The sequence below is a fragment of the Dermacentor andersoni genome, chromosome 8 (assembly GCF_023375885.2).
Source record: "Dermacentor andersoni chromosome 8, qqDerAnde1_hic_scaffold, whole genome shotgun sequence".
In the NCBI taxonomy this organism is placed as follows: domain Eukaryota; kingdom Metazoa; phylum Arthropoda; class Arachnida; order Ixodida; family Ixodidae; genus Dermacentor; species Dermacentor andersoni.
The window spans coordinates 115,492,601-115,509,808 of NC_092821.1; the positions used below are offsets into that span (position 1 = coordinate 115,492,601).

Sequence of the window (17,208 nt, forward strand, 5' to 3'; positions counted from 1 at the left end):
AGTGCACAGCCCTCAGCACTGAGAACATGCTAGAGATATTGACACATCATAGCAAGATTCACATACTGTAACAAGTTTAGATATTTTGCTTTACAGCTCGATGTCCAGAGCTGGATTGCTATTATCTTGTAAAATTACCACTCACGTCAATTTTCAAGGAATAAAAAGCCGGATTATTTCAGCCCCATTACAGATTTTATTTTTTTTATTATCAAGCAAGAACGTCTATAAAAGGCCACTCATTGAAGAAGGCAAACAAAACACTAAATTCCACAATCACAATGCAAGGTCATGCATACGCCTCGTGGGTTCTATCGCAGATGCAGGTAAATCACAAAGATAACCAGGAAACACTACGTAATCGCGTTTATTCGCTGGAACGCACTGCAGCCACTTGGCTGTAAAAACATCGTACACCACCGCACATTTCTAGTACACACCACGTAGGACACATGTACGCTGCAGATATATGTGTTTTTTTCTGAGGAATATTCGTGAGTCGCACGATAAACACAGAAGGCACGGGCGACAGGCGCGCAACCCGCGCACATTGAACACACCGGCACGAAAGCAAATGCGGACGACACCGGTGTAACCTGCGCTACACGAGTGATGAACCCTGGTAGATTTGATGCTTTCCGACTGAAACAGCTACAGCACGCTTGGAAACATCGCACGCTGCACAAGCGTACACCTGATACCGTGTCAACAATTCCTGAGGCTACAGTTGATGTTGATGACAGCAGAAAGTTATTTAAAACGAAGTGACAACGCACGTAGCACGGGCAGGAGCTCATAACGCCATGAAAAAACTTCAATACAGCTGACTTGAAGTGCGGTTCTCGGAGGCCATGCTTTTGCTGGCTGCATACGGCAGAAGTTGTTCAAAATCGAAAATACGCCATAAAATTTTTTTCTACAGTAAAGTATAGCGTGCAATATAGACGCTTCAATGTTCGTTTTTTTTGTCTCGCAACTATACGTAGTTGGGCGCAATACGGCACAAAATGAGCGGGTACTGGTTAATATTAAGGCATCACGGGGGCCACACAACCGCAAAGGTCTACAGATGACGCTCGCCCCATGCGATCGGTTGGTGGCGCAACCCACCACCCTGTTTCAAAGAAGACGCTCATAGCATTCATTCGTCTACTCTGCTCTCTATTTTGCAACTGCCGGTCGCCGGGCGGTTGCGCGAGCCGTTGTGGCGTGTTTGTCTAATCGTGTGGTTTTGTGTTTGGTGTAACGAAATGTGACTTAGTTCGCGAACACAGAAGTGCCAGAAGATAGCTTGTGTCTCTCTGAAACTCGCCATATGCGTGGCGTGCCAGGCAAATGGGGACCAACGATTTTCATGCCCTGGAGTGCGTTCTCTTTTGTGTCTGGTTGCGGGAAGTTCGCTGGACGTCGCAAAGAAATAATGTGTATTATTAGCGTGCCTCAGCTCGTCCACTACGTAACGGCGTGTAGACTGGGAGTCGACGCAGCACCGGCAACTTGGAGAGCGCTTTTCGACCGCGTCGTACCATTCAAAAGGTAAGTAATCGTGCTTGCTAACCACACGTGTATTGTGCGTGCACTCGTGTGTGCACAGAGTGCACGAGCGTAGAATAGAACCAATAGAACTGCCACGGCAACAGTGGAACCCGTGCTGATGCTTGCTGAGCGCTGGTTGTCAGAATTTAGCTAGGCAAGTTTATTGTCTTAATGCGAAATTGAAAATCATTATAAGCGTTTTCTTCCGTTGAGAAATATTACGTTCGGAAATAATCGTGTTCATCATGTGCGCCTGTGCGTGAGCTCCCGCTTTTCTGCTTAAGTTGCATAACAACGCTCATCTGCATTTTAACAGATTCTTACTGCAATGACGTTTCCTCGCGTATAAATGCTTCTACGTTGTAAATAATCTGTGCTTACGCGGTTCTGAATTTACGAGCAGTTTTGGAAAAAGAAAAACGTAAGCAGTCAAAGCTTGCAACAGGTGCAGATTACTAAATATTTTTAAGACAAGATGTGTTGACATAACTTATGCATAACTAAACATGACCCGAGACAGTTGCTTAAACTAAGTCATGAAAAAATTGAATTGGTATGTAAACAAAGATTCTTTGTAATGTGTTGCTGCTGTGTGTGTGTTAAAAATTTTACGGTGATGAAGGGGTCCCTCTGTTGCCACCCTTCATTAATGCAAACATTATTTTCGTGACTATTTTAGATGCTCCTTGCATGTGTTCACACTGTGACAGCGTTAATGTGCCACTGCTATAAATTAACTGCGAACTTTCCGAACTTATTTTGTAGTGGCGAGGCCGTAACCCACACCAGTGTCCACATAATGGAGGAGCCAGCAGAAATGCAGGGAAACCTTGAATGACTGCCATAGCGCAGTGTGTAATCTGATTGCTTGGTTCAGGTATGTATGATGTGTATGTGTTCCAAAGAGTAGGACCTCAGTATCATTCGTGAATAAGTTTATCAACATATTACTCAACACAGCTTACTAAGTAGGCTAAGTATTTTTGCAACTTGCTGCTTATTTGTGTTCATAGCTGTTATTGTTTTCTATATAAAACTAGATCTAACATGTCCTGATGTTAAGTATTTTTTCTTGCATCAATTGCTTGGCTGCAATTTAAATTTCATTTTTGTTTGACAGAATAGTTCTTGCGGAAACCCGCAAGGTGGAGAGAAGTAATTAATAAAGGGAAAATCAGACATCCACCCATTCATTGCAATTCTCGCAAAGGAAACCCGTACAGGTTCCTCGAAAGAAAAGCCTCGAAGTTCAAGAAAAATTCGTCATGGTCCGGGACTCGAACCCGGGACCACTGCCTTTCCAGGGCAGCCACTCTACCATCTGAGCTAACCAGGCGGCTAGCAAATGGTAGGGTGAAGTCAAATTTGTCAACAGCTGACAAATTCTGTCTGATTTTCCCTTTATTATTTTTGAAAGAGCGTAGGTTTGGGCATGTTGGCATTCCATAACTTTTAGGTTTTTGGCGCACAGAAAGGGGTGAGAGACAGAGGTACGACGCGGACACAGCGCTAACTTCCAGCAATTGTTTTATTCTACGAAGCGGTACACATATATATAGGTAACAGACAACAGCGTACGCATGCGCATATGTACTGGTTTCTAATCAAATGAGACAGCAACGAGACATGTGTAATGGAAAGTTAAGATGATATCGAAGATGAAAAAGCGACCATGCATAGCCAAAAAATTTTGTGTAATTGCAAGATTCAAATGCCATCTCTGTCAAGCCACCCTCTGTGACGTTTAAAAAATCGAATTCTTTTTTTGAAAGATCGATTGAAGACGTGCTAACACAGATTATTGAAGCGGCGAAGATCGCTAGTTTGGGGAACGCTCGTGTTAGCGCACCTTCAATCGATCTTTCAAAAAAAAGAATTTGATTTTTTTAACGTGTCACAGAGAGTGGCTTGATGGAGATGGCATTTTAATCTTGCAATTACAAAAATTTTTTGGCTATGCATGGTTGCTTTTTCATCTTCGATATCATCTTAACTTTCCATTACATGTCTCGTTGCTGTCTCATTTGATTAGAAACCAGTGCATATGTGCATGCTTATGCTGTTGTCTGTTACCCATAAATATGTGTACCGCTTTGTAGAATAAAACAATTGCTGGAAGTTAGCGCTGTGTCCGTGTCGTACCTCTGTCTCTCGTCCCTTTTTGTGCGCTAAAAGCATAAAAGTTATTATTTTTGCTTAGTACACGGTGTATTTCTGACTTTTTTATTTTGGCTTTATTGTTTTGAAACTGTTTCCTATGCTGCAGCTTTTATTTCCATCTTCTTTTCTGTTTATTCTACACGCTTGTGCAGTTTCTGTGCACATAAGAATTCAAAGTGTAGTGGGACAACTATGTTGCATGTCTAAGCACATGGCGTGCTTACCATTGTTTAACATTCATATTTGCCATTATTTATCTCTTGTTCCCAGAATAACTGCCACTGGCAAATACGCATTTGATGAGCCGGAACTTTTTGAAATGATACATGAAGGTCATTATTCACTGTGCTGCAGTTACTGCTGTAACATATGGGTAACAGCACAAACATCATCAGAAGAAGGGGGACACATACACACAGTGCTGGCTAATAACTGGTTTTATTGGCAAGGATAGCACACCTTATATATGCCAGTGAAGCAAAGGAAATGAAGGGGAAAACACGTCAAGGGTGATAGCGTGCTAACCACGCAAGCACAATACAGCCAACCAAGCGCAACAATATGCAAACAATTATTTTTCTTTGCCGTCTGAAGCCCCGGTAGCCACATGTAGAAGATCAAATTCAGCATCACAGAGAGCAAGGGAAGGAGTGCTAAAGCACCTGCTACCAAATTTTCTAATGTAGTAGGCTTCTAAACTGATGCGTGCGGTCGTGTCACTGCCCTTTCCTAGAATCGTCTCTTTCAACCAGGCCACCCATTCAGTATACTTGCTAATGTTCGCAACTAAATGTGCATATTTATCATCTAGTTTCTTTTTTTAACTTTTTGAGCATGTTCCCTTAAACGGTCATTGACACAGCGACCAGTTTCGCCGACGTAAACCATCCCACATGACATGGGGATGCAATACACCACTCCAGTGGAACATTTTACTAACAGCGGTTGGTGGTTCTTCTGGCATCCACGTTTTCTGGCGTTACAGATATGTGGACACAACTTTCCCAGCTTAATTGGGGCAGAGCAACAAATTGACACGCCGTGCCTACTTGCCACCTTCTTAAGATTGTGGGAAAATTTATGGATGTAAGGGACCACCTCTGTCTTACGTGCCTTCCATTGATCCTCAGCCAGTGTACTTCCTGATCCTCACTTGAATTTTGGAAGTGGGATTTCAGAAACGGCAGTCAAGACCAAGACGGGGAACCTGCAGCCAAAGGCGGCTTGCCTGATTATTAAACGTGGGCTTAATCTGAGGTGGGCACGATTTTGGGAGAGCTGATGCCATACACAACACCACTATACCTCTCTTAATTGTCTTGGAGTGTGCAGAGTCAAAGGGCAGCAACTTCTTAGCTCGTCGGTAGTAGCCCCAGCAAACATGTCCATCACAGAACATGATTTCTAGGTCTAAAAACTGTAAACTTGAAAGGTCCGGGAGTTCATGGGTGAAACGCAACCCATGTCTATGTTTGCTAAAAATGGAAAATATTTTGCCTAATGTAGAGGGGTAGGGGAAGGTAGGCTGCTTTTTTAAAAGCACTAAAACATTCTCAACATACCTAAAAAATTTTAAAAGTGGCATCCATTAAACATCTGTTCCAGTGCATTTTCCACCTTGGCCAGAAAAATGTCAGAAAGAATAGGGGCTACGCAAGAGCCTATGCAGATGCCATCGCGCTACAGAAATGACTACTCGTGAAATACAATAAATGTAATTAATTTAGGGAAAATGAGGTATCCACCAAATCATAGCAATTGCTACAAAGGAAACCCATGCGGGTTCCTTAAAGAAAAGCCTCGCAGTTGAAGAAAAATTTGTCCTAGTCTGGGACTAGAACCCAGGACCACTGCCTTTCCAGGGCAGCCACTCTACCAGCTAACCCGGTGGCTAGCAGGTAGTAGGGTAGCAGATGTCAATCGTAGCAATTAATTGCTACGATTGAGTGGATGTCTCATTTTCCCATAATTAATTACTTATCTCCACCTTGCGGGTTTCCGCAGAACTATTACCACAATAGAAGTAGAGTTCAAATGAAACTGCAATAATGATAGAAAGTTATGAACGGACAAACCGACAGTGTTCTGGAAGGATACGTCGCCATTATTTTCAATGCAGTCTTTGATACACGCTAGCAGTTGATTCTGCGGGACAGAATGAAACAAGTCCTGCACGTCTGCTGAAAAACCGAAACCAACATGATCATTTCCCTTTAAAATCTACTACTGCGACTGATTGCTTTAGAAGAAATGGGTCGTTCAAAGCTAGCGTCTTCAGCTTCTTAGCAAAAACTGGCTAACACACTTCTGCCACGATCCCTCTTCACTAACAGTAGTGCTAAATGGAACTTGGGGCTTATGTGTCTTGGCTGTGAAAAACCCCCTCAAACTGTTCCCTCTGCTGTTAGATATGTCCCTGGCAAAATTTTTGAGGTCTAATTGCTTACAAAACTCAACGAACTTGGTTTTTACTTGCACTTCACTTTTCTCTCCAGGGTCAAAGTTCTTATTAGCCGCTACCAAACCTTTTTCATTGTAAGTTCTCTTGGCCAAAATAATGAACCCACCCTGCTTGTCAGCTTGCATAAGCATCAGGTTGTTACTCTTAAAAAAAGAGATGTCATTCAACAATCTAGTACGGTACGAGTCCGGGGTTTTCGGAGCAAACTTTCGCAGGCAGTTAATACCTTCAAGAAGGCAGCTGTCCCGATTATCATCTTTTCCTGAGTGGCCACTTTTCGATTCATTGCAGTGATATCATGCACAGGAACATCAGCTTGGACCCCAAATTTGGATCCTTTCTGTAGATGTTGCATAATCTTCTCTGGTATATGGATGTCCCCCATGACGCTGACATTGCTTCCATCTTGCGTCATTTTCTTGTCTCCTGTACAACAGAGCAACATATTCAAGATGCACCTCCACCTGCACTCCATGAGCTGTGCCACTAGGCGCTTCAAAGACGCGAGCTTCTAAATCACAAGCCAGTCAGGATGGTCCTTAAATCACAGAAGGTGCAACCTGTCCTGAGCGACTTATTCTGCAAAGTCTTTTCACGTGCCCCCACGCTGGTTTCACAGGGCCGAAGAGGGCACTTACTTCGTTATGGACGAGTCATTTCCGGATGGAAAAGGCGAACTGTCTTGACTAGCATGTTGCATGGGCGATGTGACTGAGTAGAAGGTTGATGGTGGAAAAGGTGCCTTACAACCTTACAAGAGGAAGGAAAGACACTTCACCTTTTGCATCCGGAAAGGACTCGTCCCTAATGAAGTAAGTACCCTCTTCAGCCTTGTGAAACCAGTGTGGGGGCATGTGAAAAGATTTTGCAGAATAAGTCACTCAGAACTGTGACAACAAGTCCAACTTTTTCAGGACTGGTTCCATCTTCTGTGTTTTAAGGACCATCCTGATTGGCTTGCGATTAAGATGCTTGCATCTTGAATGAGTTGCTCCGGTGTTCAGGAGGAAAATGACGCAAGATGGAAGCAATGTCGTCATGGGGGACGTCCACATACCAGGGAAGATTATGCATCATCTTCAGAAAGGATCCAAATTTGGGGTCCAAGCTGATGTTCCTGCACATGATCTCACTGCATTAAATTGGAAAGTGGCCACTCAGGAAAAGATGATAATCGGGACCACCGCCTTCTCAAAGGTGTTGACTACCTGCTAAAGCTTGCTCCAAAAACCCCGGACTCGCACCATAGTAGATTGTTGAATGACATATCTTTTTTAAGAGCAACAACCTGATGCTTACGCAAGCTGACAAAGAGAGTGGGCTCATCGTATTACCCAAGTTAGAGAAATTTATTTACAGAAAGGCAGAGAGGTCGGCCTGAGCTATAACTTGCTCTGGCCTGCTACTCTACACTGGGGAAGAGGGACGGGGAGGGAAAGGGCTGATGAATGATGATGGTATAAGGAAGAGATGCGTATATACAAATTCAGAGTTGTGGCCTCTCTAAAGCCGTGCGTCCAGCCCAGTGGCTTGGAGAAAATCTACAGCGGCTCTTGTTACCAGGGCTGCGCTGTTTGCATTAGGCCAAGGACCTAAAAGAAACTCGTCCGATAGCGGTCTCTCATGGATCTTTGCAATGGAAGAGACAAGTTGCTGTCGTTCTTGCGCGTAGGTGGGACACACACAAAATATGTGTTCAAGCGTTTCTGGCACCTCACAGAATTCAGTTTGGGCTAGTATCACTGGCACCTATCATATGTCTATAACGGTTGGTGAATGCGACACCAAGGCGAATCCGGTGCACCATGCTCGTGTGGCTTCTTTTGAGCTTGTGAGGCATACGAAATTTCATTTCTTGGTCCCATTTGTGTAATCGCTTGTGTCGTCGATCTGGTTGGGTCCAGTGTTTCTAACGTAGAGTTGCGGTTTACGCGACGAAGTAGGACGTTTGTGTCTGCACGTGAGAACGGAATGCGTACTTTACAAGCATTATCTAAAGCAGTTTTCGCTTCAGCTTCTGCCTGTTCGCTCCCGATCAGGCCACAGTGTGAGGGTATCCACTGAAAGGTGACATTGTGGCCATATCTAGTTGCGTGGTCGAGCCGTTCTGTAATTTCTATAGCCATGGAATAATACGGGCCCCGTCTGAGAACACAGTCAATCGTTTGAAGAGCTGGCTTGCAATCGCAGAATATTGTCCATGCGTGAGGAGGCTCCTCGGAGAGAAATCGAAGTGCCTCCTGGATAGAAACAAGTTCTGAGGCAGGCAGTTGATGTTGAGCTATGGCCTAGTTTAAACCGCCGAGCAATGATCATATGTGGAATGACGAAGGCTGCAGTGGAGGCATATGGTGTGACAGCCATCGGTATACACGTGTGCAGTATCTCCGTACTTTGCAGAAATGTGCCACAGGGCAAGTTGCCTGAGGCCAATAGATGCAACGGATATGACTTTTTAGTAATTCCAGGTATCTGCAATGTAACGACAGGTTTAGGCAGAACCCACGGGGGTATTCTTGGAATACAGGCGGGAGAAAATCTCGATTGCAAAACGCGTTGATGGCGCGATATAGTCCTTGAAAAGCTGGATCCTGGGTGGGTGGCAGGGAGCGATGACAGAGGATGGTGCCTGTGTCGGGTCAACATGCGAAGGTACATTCGAAGAGGCTCGCAGAGCAAGTATACCCCAATATGACAAGTAAGAGCTTCCGCTATTGTTCCATTGGTTGACGTGCATCGTGGGAGGCCTAAACATGTGTGCAATGCTTGAGCTTGAATGCTCTCCAGCGCGCGCACACAGCTAAGTCTCATGCTTGAGAGCGCCGGAATGCTGTACCGTATATACCCTACGAATAGTGCTTGGTACAGTTGGAGTAACGACGACTCCGAGGGGCCCCATCTTGTTCCTGCAACGATGCGAAGGACGTGAACAAAACTCTTCAGCTTTGACTTCAGTGCGGCGACATGTCTTGACCAAGATAATCCCCGGTCTATGACTACACCAAGGAATCTGTGGTGTGTAACCGTAGGTATCGCTACTCCGTTAATGATTATCGGATACCTGGTCATTTGTTTTCGCGTGAATGTAATCACGGAACATTTTTCTGTTGAGAGTTGGAGGCCTTGACGCCGCAGATACTTAGCTGTGATTGTCACTGCACGTTGAAGCCTAGCACGCATTTGGGGACAGGTGGCTCCAGATGTCCATATGCATATGTCGTCCGCATATGCGCTAATCTTCACCGTGCTAGGAAGTTCGGATGCAAGGCCAATCAATGCAACATTGAAAAGAGTTGGACTGAGAACTCCTCCTTGTGGAACACCTCAATGTATATGGTACTGTCCGGTGTCACCATCACTTGTCGACATATACACCGTGCGGCCACTGAGGTAGCTAACAATCCATGCATATAGCCGGCCACCGACGTCTAAATCTTCCAGTGCATCAAGGATTGCATAATGGAGTACATTGTCGTATGCACCCTTAATATCCAGAAAAACAGCTCCAACTAACCGACAGCGACTTCTTTCTTGTTCAACAGTGGATACCAAGTCAATAACACCGTCAATGGAAGAACGGCCTCTTCTAAATCCATGCATAAAATCAGGAAAGCAATTATTTTTCTCTAGAAACCATTCCAGCCTTGACAAGACCATTCTTTCCATTACTTTGTCGGCGCAACTGGCTAAGGTGATCGGTCTGCAGGAGGAGAGCTCGTTAGGGTATTTCCCCGGTTTAAGCAGGCCTACAACGCAACTGCATTTCCAAGAATCTGGAACATTTCCTGTCTCCCACGTCATATTATAATAAGATAGAAGAAGACGTCATGATTCGATGCCAAGATGGGTCACGTCGGCAGCAGGACCAGACGGAATCCCATACGTTACCCAAGGGAATTTACAATGAAAAATGTTTGGTAGCAGCTAATAAGAACTGTGTCCCTGGAGAGAAAAGTGAAGTGCGAGGAAAAATTAAGTTCGTTGAGTTTTGTACCAATTATACCTTGGAAAGTTTGCCAGGGACATATCTAACAGCAGAGGGAACAGTTTGAGGGGGGTTTTCACAGCCAAGACACATAAGCCCAAAGTTCCGTTTAGCACTATTGTTAGTGAACAGGGATCGTGGCAGAAGTGTTAGCCAATTTTTGCTAAAGAAGCTCAAGGCGCTAGCTTTAAACGACCCATCACTTTTAAAGAAATCAGTCGCAGTAGTACAGTTTTTAGAGCGAAATGATCATGTTGGTTTCGGTTTTGCGGAAGACGTGCAGGAGTTGTTTAATTCTGTTCCACAGAATCAACTGCTAGCATGTGTCAAAGAGTGCATAGAAGATAACGGCGACGTATCCTTCCAGAACACCGTTGGTTTGGCCGTTCATAATTTTCTATCTTTATTGGAGTTTTATTTGAACTCGACTTTTATTGTATTTGACAAGCAGCTGTTTTTGCAGTGCGATGGCATCTGCATAGGGTCTTGCGTAGCCCCTAATCTTTGTGACATTTTTCAGGTAAAGGTGGACAACACACTGGAACAAGTGTTTAATGGGGGGCCAGTTTTAAAAATTTTTCGGCATGTTGACACTTATTTGGTGCTTTTATAAACAGTAGCCCACCTTCACCTACCCTCTACAGTAGGCAAAGTGTTATCTATATTTAGCAAACATAGACGTGAGTTGCCTTTCACCCTTGAACTTCCGAACCTTTCAATTTTAGTTTTTATACGTAAAGATTACGTTCAGTGATGGACATGTTGGCTGGGCCTCCAACCCACGGGCTAAGGAATTGCTGCCCTTTCACTCGGCACACTCCAAGACAATTAAGAGAAGTATACAGGTGTTGCGTATGAAATAGGCTCTCCAAAAATCGTGCCCACATCAGATTAAGCTCAGTTTTCATAATCAGGTAAGCCGTCTTTTAGCTGCAGGGTTCCCCATCTCGGTCTTGACTGCCATTTCAGAAGTCCTCCTTGAAAAGTTCAAGTGTGGATGTGGAAGTGCAATGGTTGAGGATCAACTGAAGGCACCTAAGACAGAGGTGGTCCCTTACATCCACAAACTTTCCCACAATCTTAAGGTGGCAAGTAGGCACGGTGTGCCAATTTGTTTCTATGCCCGAAATGAGCTGGGAAAGTTGTGTCAACGTATATGTAATGCCAGAAAATGTGGATGCCAGAAGAAGCACCAACCGCCGTTAGCAAAATGTTCCACTGGAGTGGTGTATTGCATCCCCATGTCATGTGGGATGTTTTCTGTCCGTGAAATTGCTCGCTGTATCAATGACCGTTCAGGGGAACACCCTCAAAAACTGAAAAAAAAAAAAAACACTAGATGAGAAATATGCACATTTAGTTGCGCACGTTAGCAAGTATACGAATTGTGTGGCCCAGTTGAAAGTCACGACGATTCTAGGAAAGAGCAGTGACAAGACTGCGCACATCAGTTTCAAAACCTTCCACATTAGAAAATTCGGTAGCAACTGTTTAGCACCCCTCACTTTGCTCTCTTTGATGCTGAATCTGATCTTCTGGGTGCGGCTATCGGGGCTTCAGATTGCAAAGGAAAAGAAAAATAATTGTTTGCGCTTTGTTGTGTTTGGTTGGCTTCATTGCGCTTGTGAACTTGGCACGCTGTCACCCTTGACATGATTTTCCCTTTCATTTCCCTTGCTTCACTCTGGCATATACAGGGTGTCCCACATAACGTGAGCCAAGAATTTAAAAATGAAAGGCACGTGTGAAGGGAATTGAACGAAACCCATACTATTCGCAATAGCCTATAGTAACTCAGACAATTTTTTGTTTTCCCCATAACTTGCTAATTAAATAAGTTTAATTGCAGAACTTTTAGTTATTGGCTGAGGACCCCAAGTGTGGTACGCAGATTTGTAGAGCACCTTCAGAAACCACCGATCGAGTTCTTTCCTTTACTAAATGTCTCATGTAGTCCGTTTTTCCTGGTTGCAAAGAAAGCCCATGAAATATGATGAAGGCCACGTGATGGAACATAGTGGTATTGTGCTGCTCTCAAGCGTGCGTTCGGTGAACAAGGTTGGCTGCATCGTGACTGGTGACGAGAAAGTGGCAGGGCATTCTTTATCTCATTGGCACCGCTCCGCCTGCAGCATGCATTTTCGCCATCATCCGACGGGAGCCGACCTTGTTCACCGAAGGCACGCTTGAGAGGAGCACAATACCACTGCGCAAGCACTCTGTCACGTGCCTTGTTTCATATTTCGCGGACTTTCTTTGCAACTCAGAAGAAATGACTATGTGAGACGTATCGTAAAGCAAACAACTCGATCGGTGGTTTCTGAAGGGGCTCTACAAATCTGTGTGCCATACTTGCACCTGCTTTTTTTTGTTGTGCACTTACACTTCTGTGGTCTCTTAAGCACTGTAGTCGTGTGACAGCTGAAGTATTGCAGTAGTGTCGAAGTTAGCGTGCTACACTATGCCGACACATACCTATCACCGTATTCGTGCATTTTCCGAGAACCAGCTGTGTTCACTAGGTGAAATTTGTAGTGTCCTTATGAGTTTGCCATTCAGTTCATGTAACTTTTCAGGACAGAATTTGCACAGGGAGGGAAGGGAGACCATACAACATGACTGGTGCTATGCATCAGATTTAGATTGTTCATCTGTTTTTTTCACCTCTGGTAACGGAATGGCCAACAATAACAGTAAGGAATATCACTTAAATACTGGGACGTGTCAGTCCGCTCTCATTATGATTGTGTGGAAAAGAGGAACACTCTCTAAATGACACAGAATAGCAATCACTCTGTGCTTTCTAATTCTATTTGTTTGCAACATTTGCCCTCATTCTAAAAGAACGTTTGTGCAGTACAAGTGCACATGCAGTGTAAATATTTTCTGTATTCCTTCCCATAAAATAAACATTTAAACATTGAATTGGTAGCTTTTGTGCGCTGTGGTCTCTCTTCTGTCCCTTGTGTTGTATGCAAAAGTTAAACATGAACATGCACCAACTTTCTCAGTTACTCGTCGGTCAGTGTTGATAAACTCACAATGTTTCCAGCCAGAACATTCTTACCATTTATGTCACATCCAGTCAGTATAGTACTACTCTGGCTTTTCATAAAGCATGCTAATATGTACTTCTGCATTTATAGTTTATGTAATGATAGCCTAACAGCACAAGCCAAAAGTTGTAGAGATACAAGCCGTCTAATTGCTCAGAGGGTGATCAAAGGCGGATACTAAGAGAGCTCTTCTGATTGGCTGGTACAACCTGTACCACACAGTAACTTTCTCTTGAGCGACTTGGTCATTGCTAAATGCCATGCTGTTGTAGTGCAACAAACTGCAAAAAGAAAGATACAAGAGGACAGAAAGAAGGGAAAGAAAGATGGCACTACACTTACAACTGTTTATTAGGCACAAAACTTGCTACATATATATTGCGCACACTCTTGACATCAGGGGCAGCAAAAAGAGCAAGTGACAGGTCATGTTGTTTGTGTGAAACCCAACAATTTCATTTCCACATCATATAAAAACATATGTTTGACTAACACATGCTTGACCACTGATCTGAATGTGATATGCCTCTAGTAGTTCCCGCGCGGTTTTATCTCTACTCATACCTGGGATTCTCACCTCAGAAAAACGTGGCTTACAGGAGCACGATTTGCAATGTGCAGAGAGATGGGTGTTCATATCCTTTTTTAAATTGTTTTTGTTCCCTCATTCGGTCATTCACACAATGGCCAATCTGCCCGACATAGGTTTTCCCATAACTTAACGGTGTCTGGTAAATCACGTGGACTGCTTTTCCACATAGCTATTTTGTCTAGTTTCAAGCATCGTGTCCAGCAGCTTTTAAATGCCAGATTTCCTCATTCGGTCATCACCTAGTGGCAGAAACCTCGCTGCAGCAACTCAAATGTTACAATAATCCGAAGGGGAGTGAGGGAAGTAAGCACGATTCCCAAAGAAAGGCTCAAGTGGCTCCTTATTACCACAGGGTGAGCCACAGCCTCAAGGCAGCGAACAGGTATGAGGTACCTGTTGTTTCCTTCCTCAAACACGCTGTCTTGCCTATGTCCCCGAATCATAGAATGTGCAGTGCAAATGTACGAAGTCAAACATGCAAAGTGCTACGTGGAAAAGTGTTCCACTGCTGTGGTTTACCAGATACATGTACCGCTAAGTTACAGGAAAACCTACATCGGGCAGACTGGCCGTTGTGTGAACGACTGAATGAGGGAACATGCAAACAATTTAAAAGCGCATATGAATGCCCATTTTTCTGTGTATTGTATACCGTGCTGCTGTACTGTAAGCCAAGTTGTTCTGTGGTGAGAATCCTAGGTAAGAGTAGCGATAAAACTGCGCAGGAACTGCTAGAGGCATGTCACATTCGTATAACTGGTCAAGCGTGTGTTAGTCAAACATCTGTTTTGTTATATGATGCAAAAAGAAATTGTTGGGTTTGACGAAAACAAGATGATCTGACACTTGCTCTTTTCTTCCCCTGATGTCGAGAGTGTGCGCGGTATATATGTAGCAAGTTTTGTGTCTAATAAACAGTTGAGTGTGGCGCCGTCTTTCCCTTTTTTCTGTCCATTAGAACCTTTCTTTTTCCAGTTTTTCGTGCTACACCATGCCGTACAACCTGTACCACTTTCTACGCTTCACAAAGCTGAAAGTCAACTTGGGCTCACTGAAAGTCGTTGTGTATTGCTTGTGTAGTCTCTTTAAAGATTACTTTCAAACAGAGGTAAGCCATATAATTTTGTGTGGAGCCCCTACACTAATGCCACTGGACATACTTCTTTTTGCTGCCAGCAGTTAGTGACATAAAACCAATGGCTGATTGCACAAACAATAAAGATGCATAAAAAATGCTTGATGTCAGATTTCTCAGGTTCCTGTAAACAAAGCAAATTAGCTGCTTTAATGAGAAAGTTTGGCAGACTGGGTGGGAATAGAACCTGGGGTGTGAAACAAGGACACTTCTGTGATGCCACAATATCCATGTGCTTTTGGAAGTAACCGTTGCAGATGTAAACGCTACTGAGGGTGAGCTTTGTGTTGTGCCAAGAACTAGGTCTTTAAAAATCGGTTGTCAGTCCCTTTAAGGTGTGCCTACTGTGTGTCATATCGTGCACGTCACATTGCAGCCATCTGGTTCACTAAAGATGCTTTCACGTTCCCACACCTAAGCAGTCTTAACGTGTCTCTGCCCTTATATTGCAGGTACACCTAGCAAATGTATACATTGACGAGGAGTGGCACCTGCTCTAGTGCCATGGCTAGGACTCCCTGTTCTGCAAAGAACTGGCGAAACTGGTGTGCGGAGTTCTGGCACTCAGGATAGGAGCATCACAGGGGCTCTTTGGTGGTGCTTCCTGAACGACCGCAATTTCATTGAGAAGCCGGCATTGAGCCTCCATAAATTGGAAGCTGTGGACAGTATCATCGACATTGTTTCAAATTTGTTTGTGTAATGTTTGTAACAATACATGTATTACAGCGAAATGATTAATTTTCCAGATGCACTTGATGCATATCTTTCGAGATGTGGTGCCCCTGAGGAGGAGAAATCGCGGTGCTCAAAATGGACCGTAGCCTAGCAGACATGCTGAGAGAAATTAAGTAAGCGTGTAATTGCAAACATGTGTACATGCAGTAAACCTCATTAATTTGAACTCGTGGGGGCCATGCGAAATGTCAGGACTAAGCAAACGCAACCAAAATGGTTTAAAATATATATTTATGTTTCGGCTTCCCACGGGAGCCTTGTTCACAATGAAACCAGCAGCAGAGTAGGTAACGTTCTTATCTGCAGCTCAAAACATGATTAAGGTACTTGGCATACATGGACATGGATGATTAGAGATTCAAGATAAAGACGCGTAAAATGATTTCATTCCTTAACAATCAAGCGATATTTTTCCTAGCTAATTGTGACGTAGTTGCGCAGTGCTTGGCCAGGGCATTCGATGCAAAGTATCGTTTCTGGACATCATTCCTGTGCTGTTTAAGTCTTTTTTTGGAGTTGCCGGTTTCTCCGATGTAGACGTACCGACAGTTCGCACACCGAAGGACCTACACTACGCCTGGGAACTTGCCCTTTTCCGAATGGTCTTTCACATGCATGAGCTCGTGTTTACGTTTTGGAACGTGCACAGCCTGCACATTATATGACCACAACGCATGCAAGGGTCTCGCTTATGCAGGGGACCTATGGTATTGAAGCCCATCTTTCGGGGGGTCCAGGGAGGGTGGGTACTGCGCAAGCCAGCTGACACCCTACTGTGTCAATGGAGTACTCAGGGTATCCACAAGCCATCAATTCCCACTGCACAAGTGAATTGTCTGCCATGTGGTCTTCTACTGTTGTGCACACATTTTTCACCCAACGAAGGAGAGAGCAGACAACAGACCTCTTTTGCGAAGCAGGGTGCACCAATGTGTAGTTGAGGTAGCGCCCCGTGTGAGTTAGCTTCCTAAACACCTCGAATAACAGGTTTGGCCCTTTATGCTGCACGAGGCTGTCCAAAAATGACAGTTGGCCTTCAGATTCCACTTCTATGGTGAACTTAATTGCTGCTTGCATTACTGTTTAAGTGAGCCGTGAGGAGGTGAATATTCTGTTGTTGCAAAACTCTGAAACAGTCGACATATCTGAAAAAGACCTTAGGTGTCGATGTAAACGAGCTAACCTTGAGTTAAACCTCGACCTCTTCACGGCTCACTTAAACAATTGCAAGCAAAATTAGGTTCACCATAGAAGTGGAATGTGAAGGTCAACTGTCATTCTTGGACTCCCTTGTGCCACGCGAAGGGCCAAACCTGTTATTTGAGGTGTTTAGGAAGCTAACTGACACGGGGCGCTACCTCAACTATACATTGGTGCACCCTGCTTCGCAGAAGAGGTCTGTTGTCTGCTCTCTCCTTCGTTGGGTGAAAAATGTGTGCACAACAGCAGAAGACCACATGGCAGACAATTCACTTGTGTGGTGGGAATTGATGGCTTGGGGATACCCTGAGTACTTCATTGACTCAGTAGGGTGCCAGCTGGCTC

The 17,208-nt window shown here is 44.2% G+C and overlaps 1 long non-coding RNA gene and 1 other non-coding gene across 2 annotated transcripts; one reads left to right on the top strand and one right to left on the bottom strand.

Moving 5' to 3' along the window:
• The first annotated feature begins 1,149 nt into the window (after positions 1–1,149).
• Positions 1,150–16,378, top strand: LOC126529193 (uncharacterized). The gene is made up of 3 exons (XR_007599176.3): positions 1,150–1,536; positions 2,302–2,413; positions 15,378–16,378. It is a non-coding gene; the product is annotated as an uncharacterized lncRNA (long non-coding RNA).
• On the bottom strand, positions 2,798–2,872 carry TRNAS-GGA (transfer RNA serine (anticodon GGA)). Its single transcript has one exon. It is a non-coding gene; the product is annotated as a tRNA-Ser (tRNA).
• Positions 16,379–17,208: the final 830 nt, after the last annotated feature.